The sequence below is a fragment of the Pipistrellus hanaki genome (assembly GCF_964339955.1).
Source record: "Pipistrellus hanaki genome assembly, chromosome: 4".
NCBI lineage: Eukaryota > Metazoa > Chordata > Mammalia > Chiroptera > Vespertilionidae > Pipistrellus > Pipistrellus hanaki.
The window spans coordinates 56,195,002-56,218,055 of NC_140506.1; the positions used below are offsets into that span (position 1 = coordinate 56,195,002).

Genomic DNA, 23,054 nt, shown 5'->3' on the forward strand with positions numbered 1-23,054 from the left:
TTTCTTGCCATGGTATGGATGGCACTCAATTTGGCATAGAAAAGGATGGATTGCAATCTCTAGACCTTCACCCTTGAATGCTTGCCTTGCATATTAGAATTAATATTCTTTTCACCTGGCCTGTTTTGCAAGTCCTGGTTTTCTCTGAAACATTTTTCCTCTAAGCCCCTTTACTATACTTTTTGCTGAAAGAACATGTGAAATGACTCCCCACTGTCCTATATGTCAGTTATTATTATTCTCTCAGGGACGAATTTATGCTCTGGGTTCTTATATGTGTTTAGCATACAAGTCTACTATGAATTTAGTTAAAGTCTGACACCTTGTTCTGAACTGCATAGTTAAGTTATGTATATATATTTGTGTGTCTATAGCCGTATATATTGTTTGACCTAAATACTTACATGCCCCTTTCAAAATCTGATTCTTCTAAATCTCTCTCTTAAATCATGGGCTCACCTAAGCCATTTTATCTCTTAGCTGGTGTGGCTCAGCTGGTTGACCATTATTCTAGCCCTGGAAGATTACTAGTTCACTTCCCAGTCAGGGCACATACCCCTGTTGTGGTTTTGGTCCTGACTGATGTTTTTCTCTCACTTCAACGTTTCTGTCTCCCTTTCCCTCTTCCTGCCTCTCTCTCTGAAATCAATAAAAGCACATTGCAAGTTCTGAAAAACAAAATGACATCTTAAAGTTAAAAGATTAGTGATGTATAACCCAAAACAATGTAAAAATAATATGAATTCTTACAAATCATGAAGAAAAAGACAAACATTCAAACTTTAAAATGCATAATAAAACAAGCATTACACAGAAAAAATACAAGGATGTCTAATTAATACTTAAAATTGTCTACTTCTTTAGACATGAGAGCAGTGCATGTTAAAATAGACACATGTAATTAATTTTCTATCTTATTTGCAGAAATTGAGGGCAATATCTGCTAAGGAAAGAGCATAAGAGACACAGGCATTCTCCTGCATTCTTGGGTGCAATGATCAAACCTTTATGAGAGGATAGTTTTGTTCTATAATCTAGTAAAATATTTTTATTTTACTTGTTATTTAGAAAGTCCACTTCCAGGTATCTTTTCTAGAAAAATACCCATAAGTTGCACAAAGAGACAAGAACAATAATTTTGTTTGAAGTATTATTTGTATTAGTGAAAAACTAGAAACATTAAATATCCATCAAATAGTTAATACTAAATAGATTATATGATGATGCATTTGTTACTGGAAGATATTGCACGAGCAAGTTTTTAAAAATGAGGGGAACATGATTGGGGAAAGTTTAACCAAGATACATCACTAAGTGAAAAAGGCAAATTGAACTATAATCTATTGTTATAAGACTTCAGTATTGTTACACAAAGGCAAAGAAAACAATAGCATATTTTGTATGAGTATATACAAGTGGAATTGCTGAGTTATATAGTAGTTCTACTTTTACTTTTTTTGACAAAACTATTTTCTCCAGTGGCTATACCAATTTAGATTCTCAACTACAATGCAGGAGGGTTCCCTTCTCTCCACATCTTCACCAATACTTGTTTGTGGATTTTATTGGTGATAGCCATTATGAGGTGGTAACTCACTGTGACTTTTATTTTCATTTCCCTAATGATTAATGATGTTGATTTTTTTTTTTTTTCATATGTCTGTTGGCCATCTGTATGTCTTCTTTGGAGAAATGTCTTTTTATGTCCTCTGCCCATTTTTTTTTTTTTATCAGATTGTATATTTTTTGTTATTGAGTTGATTGAGTTCTTAGATATTTTGGGTACTAACATATTATCAGATTAGAGGCCCAGTGCACAAAATTGGTGCACGGGTGTGTGTGTGTGTGTGTGTGTGTGTGTGTGTGTGTGTGTGTCCCTCAGCCCAGCCTGCACCCTTTTCAATCTGGGATCCCTCTCACAATCCAGGACTGCTGCCTCCCAACCGCTCACCTGCCTGTCTGCCTGCCTGCCTGATTGCCCCTAACCACTTCTGCCTGCCAGCATGATCACCTCATAACCACTCCCTGCCAACCTGATTGACACCTAACTGCTCCCCTGCTGGCCTGATTGCCTCTAACTGCCCTCCCCTGTTGGCCTGGTCACCCCTAACTGTCCTCCCCTGCAGGCCTGGTGCCCCCCCAACTGCCCTCCCCTGCTGGCTGTGTCGCCCCTAACTTACCTCCATTGCTGGCCTGGTCACCCCTAACTGCCCTCCCCTGACAACCCAATTGCCCCTAACTGTTCTCCCCCACAGACCTGGTTGCCCCTAACTGCCCTCCTTTGCCGGCCTGGTCACCCTTAACTGTCCTCCCCTGACCAGGCTGACAAGGGAGGGCAGTTAGGAATGACTGGGCCAGCAGGGGAGGATAGTTGGGGGTGGGGGGCGGGAGGAGACCAGTGATCATTTCACAATGTATATATAAATTTTATGTCAATTATATCTCAATAAAAATATTAAAACATATAACTATCCTAGATATTATTCAAGTAAAATTCACTGACCCATATTAATCCTACCCTTATATCTCCTTATATCTTTACTCTTAATCCAGTCATTTTGTATCACAGGGTAGTCAAGGCAATTAATGGTGATTGAGAAAATAGGAAGAAATCAGAATTCGGGGTTCACATGAACCTTCAATTCTAATCAATATGTTTCACTTCCCTTCATGGTGATCCTTTACACACATGTTGAAAGGAAACCTAAGTGGAGCCATGTTCCAATATTATCACTTGCTATTCAAGTCATGGCTGCTGTCAACTTCTCTGGGAAAGAGCCCCTCATTCCCCAGCTGTTCTATATTATCATGATCTGCATATCTTCACTGTCTTTCCTCCTAATTTTCACATTCCACTTGCTGCTCATGGATTTGCTCGGTATTATTTCAGTGTTGTCTTTGAGTGACAAATGAGTGTTCAAATTCCTTTTCATGAGACTATTATTGTCTCTAAAATTCAAGAAATGCCTTAATTTCTTTGTGAAACTAATGTTAATACTGACAAACCTACAGAACATTTCTTTAGACAAGGGAATAAAGAGAATAAATCTTTGTCAACAGGCTTCTCTGTCCATTAGATTAGGAATTTCATGCCAGCCACATTTAAGGTCTTGTATAATATTAATACTAATCAGTGTTTATTAACATTCAGACATGTTCACAACTGTTGTAGCAGCTGAGTGCCTGTAAGTTAAATTGATTTTAGTCCTTAGATACCCATTAACAGCACTGCTTCCTATTTCAGTAATGGAGTACAGTTGTTTGGAGGTGTTTATGAAATGACATCTATTTGATTTATAAGTAACCTTGAGTACAAAGTCTCTGTGTGTGTTAGAATGTAAATGATCACCTTCCCTACTTTGATTGCCACATTGCAGCTGTGCATTCCTATTTCCAAACCAGAAGAGACCAAAAAGATCTGGAAATACAACAATTACAAAGAGTCTCCCAGCCTAGAGCAGATACATTAAAGGAGACAGTGCTCAGATTTGCTTTTAACCAGCCCAACCACAAGCCCCCTAAGGGGAGTGTGTGATAATGTAGTGAAAAGACCTCAGGAGGTTTCATGAATTCAAAGGAAGAATTTTTTAAAAATATATTTTATTGATATTTTACAGAGAGGAGGAAGGGAGAGAGACAGAGAGCTAGAAAAGTCAATGAGAGAGAAACATCAACCAGCTGCCTCCTGCACACCCCCCACCAGGGATGTGCCTGCAACCAATGTACATGCCCTTGACCGGAACCGAACCTGGGACCTTTCAGCCCGCAGACCAATGCTCTACGGCTGAGCCAAACCGGCCTCGGCCAAAGGAAGAAATTTTAAAATGCTGGCTCAATATGCTAGCAACCTTTCTCAGGCACATTTTAGCTTTAAAAAACATAAGAGACTGACCTACTTTGTGTTGATTTGAGATAGTTGATCAAAGCAAGTTCCAGAGTTGTAGAGGGAAAACAATATCACCCCCTGGTTTTCTCCCTAAAAGGAAGTAAAGTTGAGTAAAAAATTTGCTGAAACTGACATGGTGGCACACCCCAGGGTCTTAACACCTCTCTCTCTGATTCTCTGAAGAAGTATGGATAGAGGGGATAGAGGAATTTACAGACTGTCCCCCTGCTTCCATGATATTCCTTCAGGGTACATTTATTTGAATATTTATTTATTTATTTATTTATTTGTTTGTTTTAATCTTTACCTGAGGATATTTTCTCCACTGATTTCTAGAGAGAGTGGGAGGGAAGTGGGAAAGAGAGAGAGAGAGAGAGAGAGAGAGAGAGAGAGAGAGAGAGAGAGAGAGAGAGAGAGAGAGAAGACTGAAACTTGAGTGAGAGGCACATTGATTGCCTCCCACAAAGCCCCTACTGGGCTGGAGAACCTGCAACCAGGTATATGCCCTTGACTGGGACTTGAACCTGAGACCTTTCAATCAGTGGGTCGAGGCTCTAACCACTGAGATACCGGTCAAAGCCATGATGAAGTTTAAGACTAAATATTTCTTTACATAAGGAGCTCACCAGCCAGACTAAGGACAGTGTGTGCTTATTTTTTATTTATTTTTTGTATTAATGTTTTGAAAGGATGCCTTTTGATGAAGGAAGAAATTATATCAAACCTTTTGGACTATCACTTTAGCATATTTTGGTGGGAATGATCACATTTTTCCTAGGATTACTGTCTTATTCTACTACAAATTCCCATGCTTATGCAAATAGGAAAAGGGAAGAGAGAGTTGTGGAAGAGGAAATACAAGAGAGAAATTATTCTCTAGGTATGAGTAATTTGCTCTGGGAAGGCATTCTATTCCCATATATTACTTTCTCTAAATGTTGAGGAGGCCCAAGGTGGGAAAGATTTACTGAAATCTACTTTTTTCAAGTCATATATCCCAAGTTGAAATATGCAATGCAAAGAGCCTAGAGGCAGACAGATCAAATTCTAGTTCACTCACTCTCTGTGTGGAAATTTGGGCACTTTAAATATTGTCAGCCTCAATATCCTTACCCGTGCAAGTGGAAATAAGAATTCCTATTTATAGGGCTTTCTAAAACCCCTCCCACTGAGTCTTGGCCCCAAATGGATACTCAGTTTCCCTTTTTCATCATCTTTGTGGATGCTGAATGAGGAACCTAATGCACTTTAACTTATTGCTCCCACTCTTGTGGGGAAAACAGTTATCGAAACACATTAGGATGAATTTTTTGAATATTTCCTTGGCAGTTGTCTTTAACAATTAGCCCCTTTCCTTCCAATCATGAGTCTGAATAATATGGGTACTCACAAACTAAAATTGCCTTTGAACTGCGTCTACTAAAAGAGATGAATCATAAAAAACATGTCAGAGAAGAGCAGTAATTCCAGGGAAATATCCAATGAGCATTCAGTGGTAGAAACCCAGTGAAAACCAGATGACATCTCTCCTAGCTTCATGGCCCCTCCCTTTTAGGGCTCTCAGACCCTCCATGCCTTAACCTCACAGGGGATGCCACCGTTGCCAGAGGGACTTATTTCTCTCTAAACCACACTGCAAGTCACTGTTTCTACTTAATGTCTCTGGCCTGCCCTCTAAGTTTGGTGCACCCAAATGCAGTTCTCTTAGCTGCTCTTAACAATTAACTTTCTCCAGCCTGGAGTGATTTGTTGGCGGGCGGGAGCCGCAGCTTTGGTGTCCTCCGCTGTGATTGGTGGGCGGGCCTTCAGCCTCCATCCGAATGCGCAACAGCTGCTGAAGAACATCTCATGCTAAGTGACGCCACATCGGAAATGGAGAATCAGGCTCCACAGTCATTTGTACAGCCATTTGTATGATTGAATTTTCCATTCTGAGGGAGGCAGATGACATTTTTATCTAAAAACAATTTAGCTTTCTTTGGGGAAGAGGAGCTGGATCTACCCAGCAGCATACAAAATAGGTTATGGGAAGAGAGAGGTCTGGATGAGAGGAAACAAGACAAACCAAACAAAGCAATGAGATGAGGAATTTGCATCCACCTGTTTTTTTTGTGAGCAATGACAATACAACAACTAGTTCTTCCCTGAATGTTTGTTCCCTTAAGCTGGCTCATCCCAGTGCTCACAACAGAGAAAGTTTGGGACAGCTAAAAGTGTAATTTGTGTTTATCGTCCGGTTAAATTGCTGGGCCATTACACAGCTGGAGAAGCAGGGTAACTGCCTGGGTGAGAAGCCAGAGCTGTTCTGAGACCCCTGGATACCCTTGCATGGAGCCTTGAGCAAGTTAGACCGGTTGTCCATGTACTGAACTCCCGCTGTATCCAATCCAGCAAGGGCGATTTAGTGGTTAATCTGTCACAACTGGGGTGCAGTCAGATGGTACCCTGCTTAGTTGTGACATTTAAGTAAAAAAAGGCATTGTGATAGGCAGAGGCTGGGTTTTAAGACATAGCTCTATGGATGGTCCCAAAGAATGGAATTTGGAGGGAGAGTTATGGGTTTGAACCACCAAGTCTGATATTGTTTACTGAGACTTCTGAGTTATTTATGTTTTCTTGTCTAAATTTACCTCCTTCTGCTCTTTCTCTTTTGGAATTGCCCAGAACTTCTTTTAAGAAGGACTAAAGCATTTTCCCTGATGCCCCCCAGGCTGTCTTCTGTATGCCTCTCCACACTTCACAGACACCGAACCAGAGGCTGGGCCTCTGCCTTGGAAGATTTCTAAGTGTCACTCTGACTCCATCTTCCCCATAACCCGTGTTACTTTCTTCTTAGTTGAATATGTGTTTGGACATTCTAAATTAACCCAGATTTATATATGAACTACTCTAATACTTGAGTTCATTCTTTAAAAAAAAATGTTTTGATTGATTTTAGAGATAGTAAAAGGGAGGGGTGGGGAGAGATGAGAAACATAGATCAGCTGCTTTTCATATACCCCTTACTTGGGATCCAGCCTGCAACCTGGGCATGTGCCCTGACTGGGAATTGAATTGGCAACCGCTCAGTGCATGGGACGATGCTCAATCAACTGAGCCACACTAGCCAGGGGTGGAATTCATTCTTAAGAAAGTGGTTCAAATCCTATTTGAAAACCATAATGGGTTTGCCTATGTCTTAGCAAAAAGGAAAAGAGTAACAAGAGCTGTGAATCTAAAATGGAACTGTTCCAGGTACGAAGTGGTATCCAGGGATCCTCTGCAGAGCTGGCCTAGAAGTGAAGAGCAGACAACTACACTTGCCTTTTTATTCAGGGATTAGATCGAAGAGCAGAAGGCATTCTGACCTATTGGTTTCTCTTACCAGGTTCTCTAGTGCTATAGCCTCAATAGGCACATAGTCACAATCTCTGTGTTATCCAGTTATGTCAATCTCACAACCTAGAATACAAGTGTGTTTATTAAAATACCTAATTTCCACTCAGCAACTTCATCACTTTTTAGTCTGTTACTTTCAACACTTTAATCTGAGATCAAATTCTGAGTCCATTGGGCTGTGTTTGGTTGGAAGTAACAGAATGTGCAGAGTGGCTTCCACATCCAAGGTGTCTTATTGGCGTGTGCAGTACACAATGTTTTGGTCTCCAGCCTGGCTTGAACAGGGCTCTGGCTCCGTTTCCCTGCAGCACTGGCTCTGCCTTCCTTCCTCCTTGTGTTGGTTTGGCCCTCAGGCTGGCTTCCTTCATGGTAGTGAGGTGGCTGCCAGTGGCTAACAAGGCTACATCTTCCTGATCACGAATAATACATTTTTCTCTAAATGTCACATTAGAGACGGAGTTCTAGTTCACATCTAAGTTGTAGTTAATAGTTTCCATGTCCCCATGTCCTAGCTCAGCATGCATTCCTAACAAAATGTCAATGCCTCACAAAATAAGAAGATAAGAAATCTCAGTCCACTTATCTGCTTTCATAAGCACTTTATTTTAGGATACTTCATATTAAGCAGGTTTTCCTCTTACCAAACTCTGAGCCCGGCAAGGAGGACAATTTTCTTATTTCCAGTTGGATGTCTGAGAGTAAGGAGAATGCACGGTTGTTGGTAAAAATGGGAGAAGCTTTGGGAAAGGGGCTGTACCAGGAAAGAACACAGTATTGTGTTACTTCTCTCTTTATGACTCTCTTCCTGCTCTTAGAGGTGTCAGCAGACAGAGGAAGAAGTCATCCTCCAAAGAAGGAACAATTGTTCTAAATCCCCTAACACATACACCCTGGAGTTTAGAGATCTGGTTGCCATGAGGGCTTCCTGGAAGAAGCATCCTGTCAGCCAGGTTTAAGATTTGCTTGAGGTATGGAAACAATAGCAGAAGTGCAATTGCACACCCCGTCTACATTTAGGAACTTTGACTGCCATTCACAGAAGGATGCCTCCGTTTATTGTAAATCCCTGATGTGTTGTTGGTGACACGCATAGGAAGAATACTTCCTGAGCCCTGTTTCTAACCAGCTAAAATTGTGGGAAATCCTGAAGCCAGTTTTTGAGGGAGGGGCTTCCTCACTGAATTTTCTTGCCAACTGACTGCCTTATTACAGTGTAAATGTGGAGCACAGACAGGAATTCCTGAAGAATGATCATTAGCTCACTATAAATAACTGGTAGACAAATGTCCACTGGAGGCACGAGGAAGATTAGGTTGGCAACTAATGTGAAAGAGAAGAAATAGAAATGGATAATTGCTTCCTTCTTCTTGGTACAAATACAAAGGAATGGAAATAATTTTTCAATGCCTTAGAAATAAAACAATACATTCTTCCAAAATACAAGGCAATAAAATTATGTATCACTTTGGGAGAAAGTAGGCTCAGAATCACACCATCTTGCAGCATAACTACAAATAAGAAACTCGGATCATTTCAAATAGAAACACAAGGTGTACAGTATTTCCACCATGAATCCTGCTGTCTGGGACAGATGCACGCATCTAAAGTATTGATTCTGGCAACACTTGTATGACTTTCCATTACAGCAAAGTTACTGAAGCAGAAGCATGGACTGCCACTTTGCAAAAAGGATAATCTCAAAAATATGGCCATCTTGCCTGTCTGGTTTAGCTTCATGGTTAGAGCATTAGCCCGAGGACTGAAAGGTCATGGGTTCAATTCCCTGTCAAGGGCACATCATTCCTTTTTCAGGCTAGATCCCTGGCCCTGGTCTGGGTGCATGTGGGAGGCAATCAATCGATGTGACTCTCTCATATCAAGGTCTCTCTTTTTCTCTCTCCCTCTCCTTTCTCCCCTCCACCCTTTCCAACAGAATCAATGGAAAAAATATCCTCTGGTGAGGAAATATATATATATATATATATATATATATATATACATACATATATATATACACACACACACACACACACACACACACACACATATATAGTATTTTCCGGTGTATAAGATGACTTTTGAAACGAAAAAAAGTCAACCGAAAATCGGGGGCAAAAGACCAAAATTGCACAAAAATTACCTGCAGATCTTGACGGCAAAGTAAGTCTTTTCTTTGAAGTGGGGGGTAGTCTTATACAGCGAATATAGGCCTAAATCTATGTTTTAACTGTAAAATTAGGGGGTCGTCTTATATGCCGCAAAATACGGTGTGTGTGTGTGTGTGTGTGTGTGTGTGTGTGTATACACATACACTAGAAGCCTGGTGCACAAAATTTGTGCATGGGAGGAAGGAGGGTCACCTCAGGCCAGCCTGCATCCTCTCTAATTGGCGACCCTCAGGAGATGTCTGACTGCCAGTTTAGGCCTGATCCCTAGGATCAGGCCTAAACTGGCAGTCAAACATCCCTCTCACAATCTTGGACTGCTTGCTCCTAACCACTCACCTGCCGGCCAGCCTAATTGCCCCTAACTGCCCCTCCTGCTGGCCTGGTTGTCCTAACTGCCCCTCCTGCCAGCCTGATCACCTCTAACTGCCTCTGCCTGCTGGCCTGATTGCCCTTCACTGCCCTGCGCGCCCCCTCCGCCTGGTTGCCCCTAACTGCCTCTGCCTGCCAGCCTGATTACTCCCAACTGCCCCACCACAGCTGGCCTGGTTGCTTCTAACTGCCCCCCCCGCCCCCCCCCCCCCCCCCGCCCCTCACTGGCCTGGTTGCTCCTTACTGTCCCCTCTCTGCCAGCCTGGACATCCTTCACTAACACCCCTGCTGGCCTGGTCACCCCATGCAGCCTGTTTGGTTGTCTGTCTGATTGTTTCTATCGTGACAGCCCCTGGCTTTTTATATATATGGATGGCCATCTTGAGAATGAGAACATGGACTCTTTCTTTTTTATTTTTTAATATATTTTGTTGATTTTTATAGAGAGGAAGGGAGAGGGAGAGAGAGTTAGAAACATTGATGAGAGAGAAACATCGATCAACTGCAACCAAGGCACATGCCCTTGACCAGAATCAAACCTGGGACACTTCTATCCATTAAAACTCTATCCATTGAGCCAAACCGGTTAGGACGACTCTTTATTTCTTGTCTATTATTGCTAGATTTCTCAGAATTCACAGAAACAAAACAAAACAAAACAAAACAAAATATGCTTAGCATTGGCTAAGGTGAAAAAAAAAAAAAAAAAGAATCTCCTACCTGGTCTGTCAGATTAGTCATTGACAAAGATGCAATTGAAACAGCTTGAGAGGAAAATTTGATCTTCTGTAAATATATCTAGCGAGTCTAAAAAGGAAAGTACTAGAGCATAAAAGGAAGCTTATAATATTAAGAACAGCTGACATACCTTGTCCAAAAATATCTATCAGAAACTTGTATGCTGTGAGCTTCATAGCTTATGACTGAAAATGTCATAGCCTTTTATGAATTAAAAAATAGGCATTTATAGTTAATTTCAAATACTAAATTTTTAGTGCTTGTGCTTTTTAAAAATATATATTTTTATTTATTTCAGAGAGGAAGGAAGAGGGAGAGAGAGATAGAAACATCAATGATGAGAGAGAATCATTGATCGGCTGCCTCCTGCATGTCCCTTCCTGGGGATTGAGCCCACAAACTAGGCATGTGCCCTTAACCAGACTTGAATCCGGGACCCTTCAGTTTGCAGGCTGATGCTTTAACCACTGAGCAAAACCTTTTTTTTTTTTTTTTTTTTTTTTAATAAAATACATTTCATGATAAAATCATGAAAATTAAAAATCAAGCCTGCATCGGTTTGGCTCAGTGAATAGAGCATCGGCCTGTGGATTGAAAGGTCCCGGGTTCGATTCCGGTCAAGGGCATGTACCTTGGTTGCGGGCACATCCCCAGTAAGGGGCGTGCAAGAGGCAGATGATTGATGACTCTCTCTCATTGATGTTTCTAACTCTCTCTCTCCCTTTCTCTCTGTAAAAAAAATCAATAAAATATATTTTAAAATAAATAAATAAATGCTCATAACAAACCCCTACCTTTAGTTTCAGATGCATTTTTCAGCCACTCCATACCTACTGGATCTCATATTTAACATGCCGAAAACAAACTCTTGGTCTTTCCCCTCTCACCTGATTTCTTGCCTGTTCTGTCCCATCTTGGTAAATGACTTCACTGTATACCCAGTGGTTCACACTAAAAACACGAGAGTCATCCTTGACTCCTTTTTCATTTACTTCCCACAGCCAACTTATCCACAAGTCCTATCAACTTTATCTCCAAAATAAATCTGGAATCGCCCTACCTCTCTCCAACCCTTTTGCTGCCATTCTAAGCCAAATAACCATACTTTCTCCTGGGTCCCTGCCCCAGCTTCCTGTTTCCCCTGCTGGCTGCCAGTTGCTGTCAGAGGCTACCCCTAGCATTATAGGATTGTTTGGCAGCATCCCTGGCCTCTACCCACTAGATGTCAGTAGCACACCCCAGTTGTGACAACGAATTCCCCAGTCATTGACAAATGTCCCCCGGAGGGCAAAATCACCTCCTGTTCAGAACCACTGCCATAGTCAGGACAATATTTATTTTAAAGAATGAGCCATAATTAATAAGGATAACAAATATTAAAATAAATAATAAAATAAAAAAAATAAAGTCACTTTTTTACTTTAAATCCCCAGTGACTCCCAAGGTTTTTTACCCTGTCCAGGAAGGCTCTGTCAGCATCTCTGACTTTAAGGCTCCCAATGGCCTTATGTCTGTTTCTCAGATTATGTAAACTTATTCTCAACTCAGGGCATTGCATTTACTATTCTTTCTACCTAGGATGCCTCCTCCCCATTCCCCCTCACCCCCAAACTCCTGCATGGCCACTCTCTTCTATGCTGGGCCCAGATTCTCAGCAAGCCTTTTCCTCACCCCTCTACTTCACATGTTCATGTCTGCTTTCCTCATAGCATCCACAATTATCTGAAGTTGCCTCACGTGTATGTTTGCTTGTCTGTTTCCCTGACTACAATACGCCCTCTGAAAGGAAGCCCCAGTCCTCTGAATCCTGCCCTAGGCACACAGTGGGTGCCTGAGAAATAGCCACTGAGCTTTAGAATTCTTCATCTTGGCCTAACACACTGATGTGGTTGTATGGGAAGCTTTGCAGTCTAATGTTTGCAGGTGCATTTGATAGAACAGAACACCAGTCAGTCACACAGAGCTCAAGTGGATTCCTGCGTTGTCATCATGTGTTTTGTTGGACAAATATGGAGTGCCCCCTTTATAAGGAAAAGCTGCTAACCTGATTGGATTAAGCTTGGAGCCCAAATGCTGATAAAGTTTGGCAAAGTTAACAACATCAAACTCATTTTTTTAAGTGACCGAAGCTGTGTTGAAATCCATTCCTAGAGGTGACAGCCTAATGAATCTATCTACTGTGCCATGGAATCTTCTGATTTAAGCTTTGCCAGGGGAATGAGGTATTGACGTTTTAATGTCGGTGGATTATGGTAATGTGCTTAACTATATTGATCTGTTCAGCATTCTGTACTTGCTTTGGCTGCCATCCCAAAAACTCCAAGAGAAGGAAGTGTCCTGATGGTCATAACATGGGCTACGAAAAGGGTTCAAAGAAGTAGCACATCAATTGAATTCACAAAATATTACACATCAAATGTGGACACCTCACTTAAGCCGCAAGCCTGATGGGAAGGTGCTTGATGGGCTAAATTGATCCTACCACTGACAAAAATCGTGGGTGTGAGGAGAATGAGAACTTCCCAGCTCACCTACAGTGAAGGAGGGACAGAGAAGTAACTTTCCTTGGGTGAGCTTTGGGCTCTGCCATCCGGGAAAGCACCTCAGAAGTAATGAAGGAGCGAGTCCCACAGGCAGAGAGGCGCAGAGCCCCGGGGTTCCAATGGGCCTGGCAACAGAACCATGACAAGGAGCAGGGTGATGGGAAGTACTCACTCAGGCTCTGTAGCTGGGCAGGCCTGGGTTAGCACCTCCAGCTCTATCTCTGCCCAGTGACTTCTCATCTGCATGCCTGCTTTTGGGTTATTTCATTTTCCTATCCTTTCTTCTTCTTCCCCCTCTTCCCCCTCCTCCCCATCCCCCCTCTTCCCCTACTCCTCCTACCCCTCTTCCACTCCTCCTTCTCATCCTCATCCTCCCCCTTCCTCTCTCCCTCTTCCCTCTCTCCCTCCTCCTTCTCTTCTCCCTCCTCCTCCTCCTCTTCTCCTCCTTCTCCTCCTCCTCTTCTAACAGGAGGAAAGTAATGTTTTTGTTCTCATTGGATGGTAGAAAAATAAAATGCACTAATGTAAAGTACTTAGACCACAATAGCTATGCCAGTTCTCTTCTTCCCTCTCCTCTGTTTCCTCTGTAGTGTCTGCTCTAATTAAAACACCGTGTGTATTACCTACCTGACCTTGAAACCAGCAAAGACCTTCAGAGAGGGAGCCCAGAATCCCTTCTGTTCTCAGCAGCTTTTGTCAACTGCCTCAGAGGAAAGATTAGCTTGTGCGAGTTCCTGACATTGAGTTACCTTCTGTCCTCTAAAGGGTAGCTAAGGCTTGGCAGGAGCTGTTGGGGGGTGGGAGGGAGCTCTTGGGGAAGCATCTGTGCCCCCTCCCCCACATTGCTGGCCCACAGGAGAGCAGGGAACAGCAGACCCTGTCCTGCCAGGCTGCTCCTCATCACAGATGCCACAGACACTTCACAGTCATTATAATGAAAGCTGAGGCTGCCAGCCCTGGCTTCATAAGACGAGGGAATAAACAATAGCTAGCAGATTAAATAACACAGCGCATTTTATATGCACGTTTGAGAGTTTAGTAGAAACTGAGAGCATAATAAATAAAAACGACTGCGATGGCCTTTAATAAAGCAAACAGACCAAGGAGCCATTCATTTACCATATGAAGGATTTGTTTTCCAGGGCAATCATGCAAAAAGGCTTAGCCTGGCCCGCAGATGAAAAACTGGCCTGACCCTATCCTGCCCAGCTGAATGAACTCTGCAAACAGGATTTTCCAAGTGCCCTTTTTCAATTAATGTTTTAATATTTTGAGCCTTTTCATGGAAATTATAGCTTTAGCTTTAGTTCAAGATTACTTAGGTGACTGCCTGACTTACAAATGCACCCACGCAGTGCCAATGGCCTTTGCAAATTAGATTTTTAAAATAATTCACACGGTGGCTTTTTAATGGACTCAAGTGCTTTCCTTATGTGCCTCCCAGCCTCATTCTGAAGTACAGATTTGCAGAGTCTAGTTGCACGGTTCAACTCTCTTTTCGTACTTTTCTCCTTCCCTTTTAGACAACTTCAACACGGCTCTAATTTATCAGGATAATGAAAAGAGAACCATAAGGCTCAAGATGAGATGTCAATCATCAAGGTTTCTTTCACAGTGGGTTTCAGATTTTCACCCAATCTCCAGCCCTCTCTCATCTTGCAGCTATATTATTGCCACAGCCTCTCGCTGTTTTGATCCACTGTATAAACTGTGGCCAAGGTGTTTTTCTTAGAACACTGCCCATACCACATTGTTCCCTGTCCAAGAAACATAAAAGCATCCTGTTGCCTCCAGTCCAGCAATTTTCAATCAGTGTGCTGCAAGGATTTTTTAAACATGCCACTACCTGACTATTTAGTCAGGGGCACTGAGCTTTTTTCCCTTAGATTGTCAAATAAAAAAATGGCAACTGCAAACACAACAATAGCCACCCAGTGTGAATGAATCAAAATTATACCTATTTTGTTTTTGGTTAGGTTGGCAAAAATTATAATATATTTTTTGGTGTGCTGCAGAACTTCAGTAACTAGTTTATGTGTGACATGAGATTAAAAAAAAAAAAAAAAAAAAAAGGTCAAAAATCACCTCTCTGGTCTAAACTTTCAACTCTTCATCCTGGCTTCACCCTTCCACTTCCCTCTTAAAAATATATACTATTGTTAAGAGCACTTTTAGGATCACAGCAAAATTGAGAAGAAATATAAAGAGTCCCCATATACCCCTTGTTCCCCCATCAACATTCAGCACCAGAATGATACATTTATTATGACTGAGGAGCTTACATGGACACCATATCACCCAAAGCGCATAGTTTACATTAGGATTCACTCTTGGTGTTGTACAAATGTACAATGACATGTGTCAACCATTGTAGTATTGTACAGAAGTTTCACTCCCCCAAACCCTCTGTGCTTTTCCTATTCATCTCTCCCTCCCGTAACTCCTGGAAACCACTGATTTTTTTTTTTTTTCTGTCTCCATAGTTTTGCCTTTTCCAGTGTTGTATTGTTGGAATCATACATTAAGCAGCCTTTTCAAATCAGCTTTTTTTTTCTTCCACATACTAATATGCATTTAAGACTTCTCTATGGGATTTCATGCCTTTTCATTATTTTTAGCTTTATTTATTCATCACCCAGTGAAGGACATCTTGATTACTTCTAATTTGAGGCACTCCTATATAATAAACAGGTAATATGCAAATTGACCCTCACACCCTCACAAGATGGCTGCCTATGACGAGGCCGGCAGGGGATTAGTGAAGGACAACCAAATGACTGAACAAGCAGGCTGCATGGGGTGACCAGGCCATCAGGGGAAGCAGTTAAGGGCAACCAGGCCGGCAGGTGGGGGGCAGTTGGGGGTGACCAGGCTGGCAGCGGGGGAGCAGTTAGGAGTGATCAGGTTGGCATGCAGAGGCAGTGAGGGGTGATCAGGCTGGCAGGGGGAGGAAGTTAGGGGCAACCAGTCAGGCAGGCCGGTGAGCGATTAGGAGCCAGCGGTCCAGGATTGTGAGAGGGTGAAGGCTGGGCTGAGGGGCCCTCCTTCCCCCATGTATGAATTTTGTGCACCGGGCCTCTAGTTATGAATAAAGCTGCTATAAGCATCTGTGTGCAGGTCTTTGTGTGGACATGCGTTTTCATCTCATTTGGATAAATCCCAAGGAGCATGATTGCTGGATTGTATGTTAAGAATGTTTTGTTTTCTCTGAAAGTGCCAAACTGTCTCCCCAAGTGGCTCTTCTTTTTGTTCACCCTCCAGCAAGGACTTTAGAATTCCTACTGCTTCACCTCCTTGCCAGAATTTGGTGCTGTCAGTGTTTTGGATTTTCACCATTTCAATAGGTGTGACATCTGACTTTTAAATCCCAATTTTAACTCACCTTGTCTCTCCAAACATTTGCACTTTTCTCAAGTGAGAGCATGCTGCTATTATCCAGCATGTATTTCAACTGAGCTCCCACCAGCCTAAGTTCCAGCCCTTTGCTTTTGCCCAGGCTTTTCCTCACACCCAAGGCTATCCCCTTCCTCTGTGCCAAAAACATCCTATGCCCTTCTTCCTGGAATCTTCTTAATTATACCAGACATTGTTTCCCTTCCCTTGCTATGACTTTTCCCAAGGATATAGCTTTCAATCCTAGAGAGCTTTAAGAGACGCCGATGGCTGTGCCCTGTCCCCAGAGATTCTGATCTCACTGAGTTGGGTGCAAGGTCTTTTAACAGTCCTCCAGGTGACTTTGCTGCCAATGTTGGGAACCAAGCTCCAAGACTTACAGTCCTCACCAGACAACCAAGTACAGTTGACCCTTGAACAACATTGTTTACTCATGAGCAGATTTTTAAAAATAAATGCATTGGAAAATATTTTGGAGATTTCCTTACTACCATGAAGCAATTGTATTAATCAGACGAGGCTATCATAAAGCATCATATTGCTGCTTCTTCATTTTCAATGCATGCATTGTTCTATCTGTGAATAAATGTTTCTTTTTCACATTATATTTTCATTATTGATGTCTACTATTAGTAATATTGCAACATATACAGTGTTTTGTATCATAGAAGACAATATTGATGTAGGCACTGACAGATAATTCATCTTGTGAACAGATGATGTAAACTATGGTATCAAGAAATACAGTACAGTACTATAAATTATTTTCTCTCCTAATGATTTTTAAATAATCTCTATAGCTTACTTTACTGTAAGAATACAGTACATAACACATAAAACATACAAACTATGGTGAATTGACTGGCTTCCAGTTAATAGTAGGTTATTAGTAGTTAGGTTTTTGCAGAGTAAAAAGTTATACATGAACTTTTTACTATACATTATTCAAGGGTCAAGTGTACTTTACTACAAATTACATTGTAATAACCAGGTCTCTATAGGTAGGACTCAGCGCTGGTATTTTTCGAAGCTCCCGAGTGATTCCAACATAGGGCTGAGAACCACCTGCATTCTTTATTAAAATTTGCTTCACATGTATCTTATCTAACCAACTAGATGGTCAGTTAATGGGGATTCTACTTTTTGATTGCTGATGCTACCCCATCCCATCTCTAAAACATGCCAAAATACTGAACCTGTGACAGAAGTTAGTAAATGCCTAAGTAGGTAAGTACAAGCATAACTTGTTTTATTGCATTTTACTTTATTGTGGCTCACAAATGTTGCGATTATTGTTGTTTTTTTGTTTGTTTGTTTTTACAATTGAGGGCAAAACACTCCATCAGCAAAAGGATTACCGCTGGCCTCACTGTGAGACTCATTTTAGTGTGATTGTCTGGATCTGAACTTGCAAGCTTTACAAGTAGATACTTTCTGATAACTTGTTTTATTTTTCCTTAAAGAAACTGTGTAGGTCCATGGACCATGGATTAGAGGCAAGATCATGTATTTAAATCTCAAATGGGTCACTTATTTTCCCTCAGATTAAATTCCTGTGCCACAGCCAAAGGCTAAATATTTGCCCTCCACTAACTGCCCTGCAAATGTTTGCCATCTGAGAGTAGATGATTTACTATAGTCTGTCTCACCATGGAGGAAAATAAAAAATGTCAATGAGAAATGAGGGGAAGAAGGACTCACATTCATTATTAATTGTCTTGAGAATTTTGCTGCTGCTTGTCCATGGTTGTGTTATGAAGCCATCATTACCACTTGCTGACTTAAAAAAAAAAAAAAAAAAAAAAAAAAAAAAAAAAAAAAAAGACACTAAGGTAGCTAACCAAACAAAAAATGCCAGTAGCTGGCCCACTTGAACTGAGCTTTTGGATTTTCTTTCTTACCAATTTCAGCCCATCCTGAAAATATGATTCAACCTTATAGAAAGTGGATTTCATTTCTCTCCCAGGCACAAAGCATATCAGGAAAAATCCACTGACGGTTAGTCCCAACGAAGCTTCTGGGAAGTGAGGCCACCAATTAGTCTAGTGACTCAGCTGGAGTGGTTGAACTCTGCCTTTCCTAAAATTCACCTCATTTTAGATTCCTGCTCATTATGATGTTGCTGTAATACCAGAGCAGCGAGATTTGTTTTGTGAAATGTATTGCTTTTAAGGATGCAAATGATGTTAAAGTGGACTAAGCCCATTAAAGTGCAGAAACTAGGTGCGGGCCCATTCAGGAAGCTGACCTGTATTTATTTCTCCTCCTCCATGTCCCACAGAAATGACAGTAAAGAGGTGTAAATCCATAATAATATGTGACATTCCTCATTCCCCTATCCCTTTTTTTCCCTTAAAAAAAAAAAATCTCCTTAAAAAATTCTTTGCACATATCTCTAAAAACACTAAGTCATTATAAGGAATTGTTCATTTTGGGAACAAAGTGAAATACACAAGAGAGAAGGTAAGACATGTAAGTCTATGAATGATCGGGACTAAAAAGGGGGCATAAACAAGCTATGCAAAAAAAAAAAAAAAAAAAAGAAGTGTAGGGTGTGGCTACAGTGTTTGGACAGGTCCAAACCTCTGACTAATGAGAGGGCACAGTCCTCTCATGGCCACGTGCAAGTCCCAGCCTGGAGGGCAGAGCCTTCTTAGCACAATTATAGCCAAAAGCTATAGTTGTAAGCTTGAACCTATGGCCCCACATGCCTAAGTGATACAGGCTGCAAGTAAACAAAGCTTGATCAGCTGCATGTAACTGAATAGGATGGAAACCCAAGAGAATGTTGTAAACATCTTGACCACGCCCTGACTTTGCCTCATAGCATCGGCTGATAGTCTGTGGCACTGCTGAGTCCCTTATCAGGGAAGCTGCATCCCACCGAGTCCCCACTTTCCTTCTCTTGCCTATCTTTTCTCAGTCCTTTCATCACCCCCACTGGGGTTCACCCTTAGCCGTGCTGGCCCGCACAAAGAAGGAAAGTGGAGAGAAGTTGGAAAACAGCAGAAGTAGTAATGACTGAGATAAAAAGCAGATGAATGGCCCTGGTTGGTGTGGCCCAGTTGGTTGGAGCATCATCCCATTTTGGGGTTCAATTCCTAGTCAGGGCACATACTCCGGTTGAGGACTCCATCTCCAGTCAGGGTGCGTACTGGAGGCAATCTATCTATGTTTTTCTCTCACATGGATGTCTCTCTCACATGGATGTTTCTCTCTCTCCCTCTCTCTCTCTCTCTCTCTCTCTCTCTCTCTCTCTCTCTCTCTATATATATATATATATATATATATATATATATATATATATATTCATTCATTCTTATGTGAGGATTTTTAAAAATAGATGAATGGGCCAGTAGAAGATATGTTGGGAATTCAAAGGTCAGCATGCTCCTTTGGCTTTTAGCCTTTCCTGGAAAGCCCCACATGAATAACAGTGCAGGAAGTTGAAAAAAAAGCATAGACTATCTAGATTCCTTTTCTAAGTTACTTACCAGACAATCATAACCTTCTGATATTTTTTTTCCCTGCTAAACTATTAAGAAGCTCTTCAAGTACATGTAGCTTATGACAGTGAAGGGAAAAAAAAAAAAGTCTGGATTTCAGTCCTAGGATTCCTTTTGCATTCAATGTCTGATCCCATAGATTATGTTTATGTGACATCAAAGCAACTATTTTAATTTAAGGGACCAGACGTGGGCCTTTGGCATCAGATAGATAAGAAACTCAAGGTGTTTGGCTTTTTCTTGTTAACCACTCAGGTCAGCATTTCTAGAAGGCGCCTCTCTTCTGCCAAACTGCAGTGTCCTTATTTTGTTATTCCACAGAGGAGCTGTAAATCACTCAGAGGATAAACTGGCAGTTGTTATATAAACACTGAATGCAACTGAACATTCCTTTCAAATGGTGTCATAGCAAAACCAACAAGGCTGGAAGAATTCACAATAGTTGAAAGAAGAAAGCAATACAATAGCCTCAAAAGTACTGGCATTGCTAGTGAAATAAATCTACAGTATTGACTTTGAGGGGGTGGGGGGGGGGCGGGAATCCAAATACAGAAACAATAACAAAACAGCAAAGTCTCTACGTAGAAGAAGCACCAGTATTAACGTAATCAAATGTCTCCCAGTAACCAGAAGTTCTATTGCTTCCCACAAGTTCAAACTAAAGTGCTTTTATGCTGCCAAATTACAGTTTACAGTGGCATGTGTGATTATGGACGGAGCAGTGACAACGCCTACCTGTCTGCTGGAAGAAACAAAAGCCAGGAAGGGTAACAGACTATTTTCAGTTATTTTTTTCAAGACTTAAAGTCAATTTAATCCAACAAGTGATGGCTTCATTTCTATGTGTAAAGCCCTTCATTTTCCTTTGCTCAATTCATACTAGTTTATTGAGCATATAATATGAACCACCGGTGAAACATGTTGTGTTTAATGGCAAAGAAGACTCCATTGAGAGAGATTCACATGGGGGCAAGAGGCTGAAGGGCAGAAAAGACATCAGGTGGGAGGTAACATCTGAAAGATGTTAAAATATTGGGCTGAAAAGGATGACTGCATACTGTGTTCCAGATGGAAAGAATATCACAAGCAAAAGCACAAATACGTGAAGTCATTACACTATTGAGACAAGAGCCAATAGTTCAGTATAATTGTAGATGGGTAGGAGATGTGTGAAAATAGAGACAAAAGCTCTATTGGTCGGGATTCTTTAGGTTGAAGTGACTGCAGCGTAATTAAAACTGGACTAAGCTCAGAAAGGTGTGCATTGGCCCACTTACCTGGAAACTCAAGCGGGTGCTCTGGCTTCAGTCAGAGCTGGATCCAGGGACTCCCACCTTGCTCCTACACTTTTCCTCTTTTCTCTCTTTTGCTTCTTTATCATGTTATACTTGTTAACTCCTGGCAGCCCAGTCTTTTTTTATAGTTACTTCTAGCACTCTCTACAGAAAATGACCTTCTCTTTCTCTAAGGTTTAGACAAAAGCTTTAGAACAGAGACTCCATGTCTTATTTAAGTCATTTCTGCCTGTCCCTTAACTAAATATTGTGTCTAGAAGGATGAGTCAAACCCTGCTGATGTGGCTCAGTTGGTTGAAGCATTGACCTGTACACTAGAAGCTGGCAGGTTCAATTCCGGGTCAGGACACATGCCCGGGTTGCAGATTCATTCCCAGTCAGATGGATTGGTATTTGGCTGAGTTCTGTGGAAGAGAAAATGAGACATCAAAATGATTGCTGCTTTCAAACTGGTCAATTGTAAAAACAGGGGAGTCAAGAGAAGTCTTCTGGCTTAAAATTAGTGTAGCTTACCAGTGCTGAGTCTGAGGATAGGCTGTGCTCCTGGAAGAGATTTTCATTAGGCATCTGGGAATTCTAGAAGAAGAGCCAAGTTCAAATTGCTAACAGTGGGAAACCAAGGTAATCCCAGGGGGCAGTCCCTCTGGTGTGTATGTTCATGCCCGGTGTGTGTGTGTGTGGGGGGGGGGGGGGCCATGAGGGAGCAGGGGTCCGCACAGGTACTGAAGCACAAGCACAGTAGAGGGCCTGGGGTTTTTCCCAGCTGGTCACTGTGATAGGTAGCAGAGATAAAGAGTGAGTTCAGGGCAAATTGGGTGACGAGCTGATGTTTTTCTTAATCTCTCCCCTAACAATTGAAAGTTCTCATTTCTTTCTCTCACTTTCTTACTTTTCATTCTGCATGTATATTTCAACCCTCAAAATTTGTTAGCCAGACTGCAGAACCTTCCCATTCCCTAGTATCTAGTTATTAGTCAAAATATCACCTCTATGGATTATCAACTCCTCCCCAACCAGCAACGTCTATCACATTCATTCCAGTCGGTCTTGTGAAGGTAGCCATCCCAGACTTGGGACTGAGACCTGTGCTCCAGGTCAGCATTGCTGGGTGACTGTGCCCATGTGATTAGCCTTTGAAAGCTCAATTTCCTCCTCTGAAAACAAAGCATTAGTAACAGTACCACCTTGTGAAGCTTGAATAAAATAGGTGTGGTACAGAAGCAATAGTGTTGTTTAACTTGCCTAATTGTGTCTCCTAGTAAAAAATAACTTGTGAGTGAGGAGTGTGAATCTGGAGGAGGATCTTACTATTCTTGAGTTGTTGTTTTTTTTCATTTCACCCCTCATAGAACCTTTCTCCCTAGGGTCCCAATCTCAGTTGAAATTTGTTGCTGAGATGGCATTCTGATTTACTTGTCAATCCAGTTTTGAGATAACCTATTTTACAAGATATCTCAGATAAAGTGACTTTGAAAGGAAACGAGGAAGAGAGAAAAAAAAAAGGATGGAAAGTGAAGGAGCCAGGAAGAAACCAACCTGACTCCTGTGGCTCACCCCTCTTATCAGGAGCAGCAGAAAACGTCTGGCTGCCTATGAGGTCAGAAGACAGTCTCCCACCCAAGGCCAACCCCACTCTTTCACCTCCTTCAGGCTACCCTTTCCTCAGAACCTCCAGGTGGTTAATCACTAATCTCTTCTACACTAACCTGTTATATTTACCTAAAATGGTACTTCTCAGAGTGTAGTCCTGGGACCAACAGCATCAGCAACTCCTGGGA

General features: G+C 41.7%; 1 long non-coding RNA gene across 1 annotated transcript in view; it reads right to left on the minus strand.

The window, feature by feature from the left end:
- The window catches only part of LOC311621827, a 29,623-nt gene extending 8,166 nt beyond the window's left edge, over window positions 1-21,457 (minus strand). The window contains exon 1 of the long non-coding RNA XR_014794874.1: window positions 21,259-21,457. This is a non-coding gene — a long non-coding RNA (uncharacterized lncRNA). The remainder of the gene's footprint in view (window positions 1-21,258) is intronic.
- Between the last annotated feature and the right edge of the window lie 1,597 nt (window positions 21,458-23,054).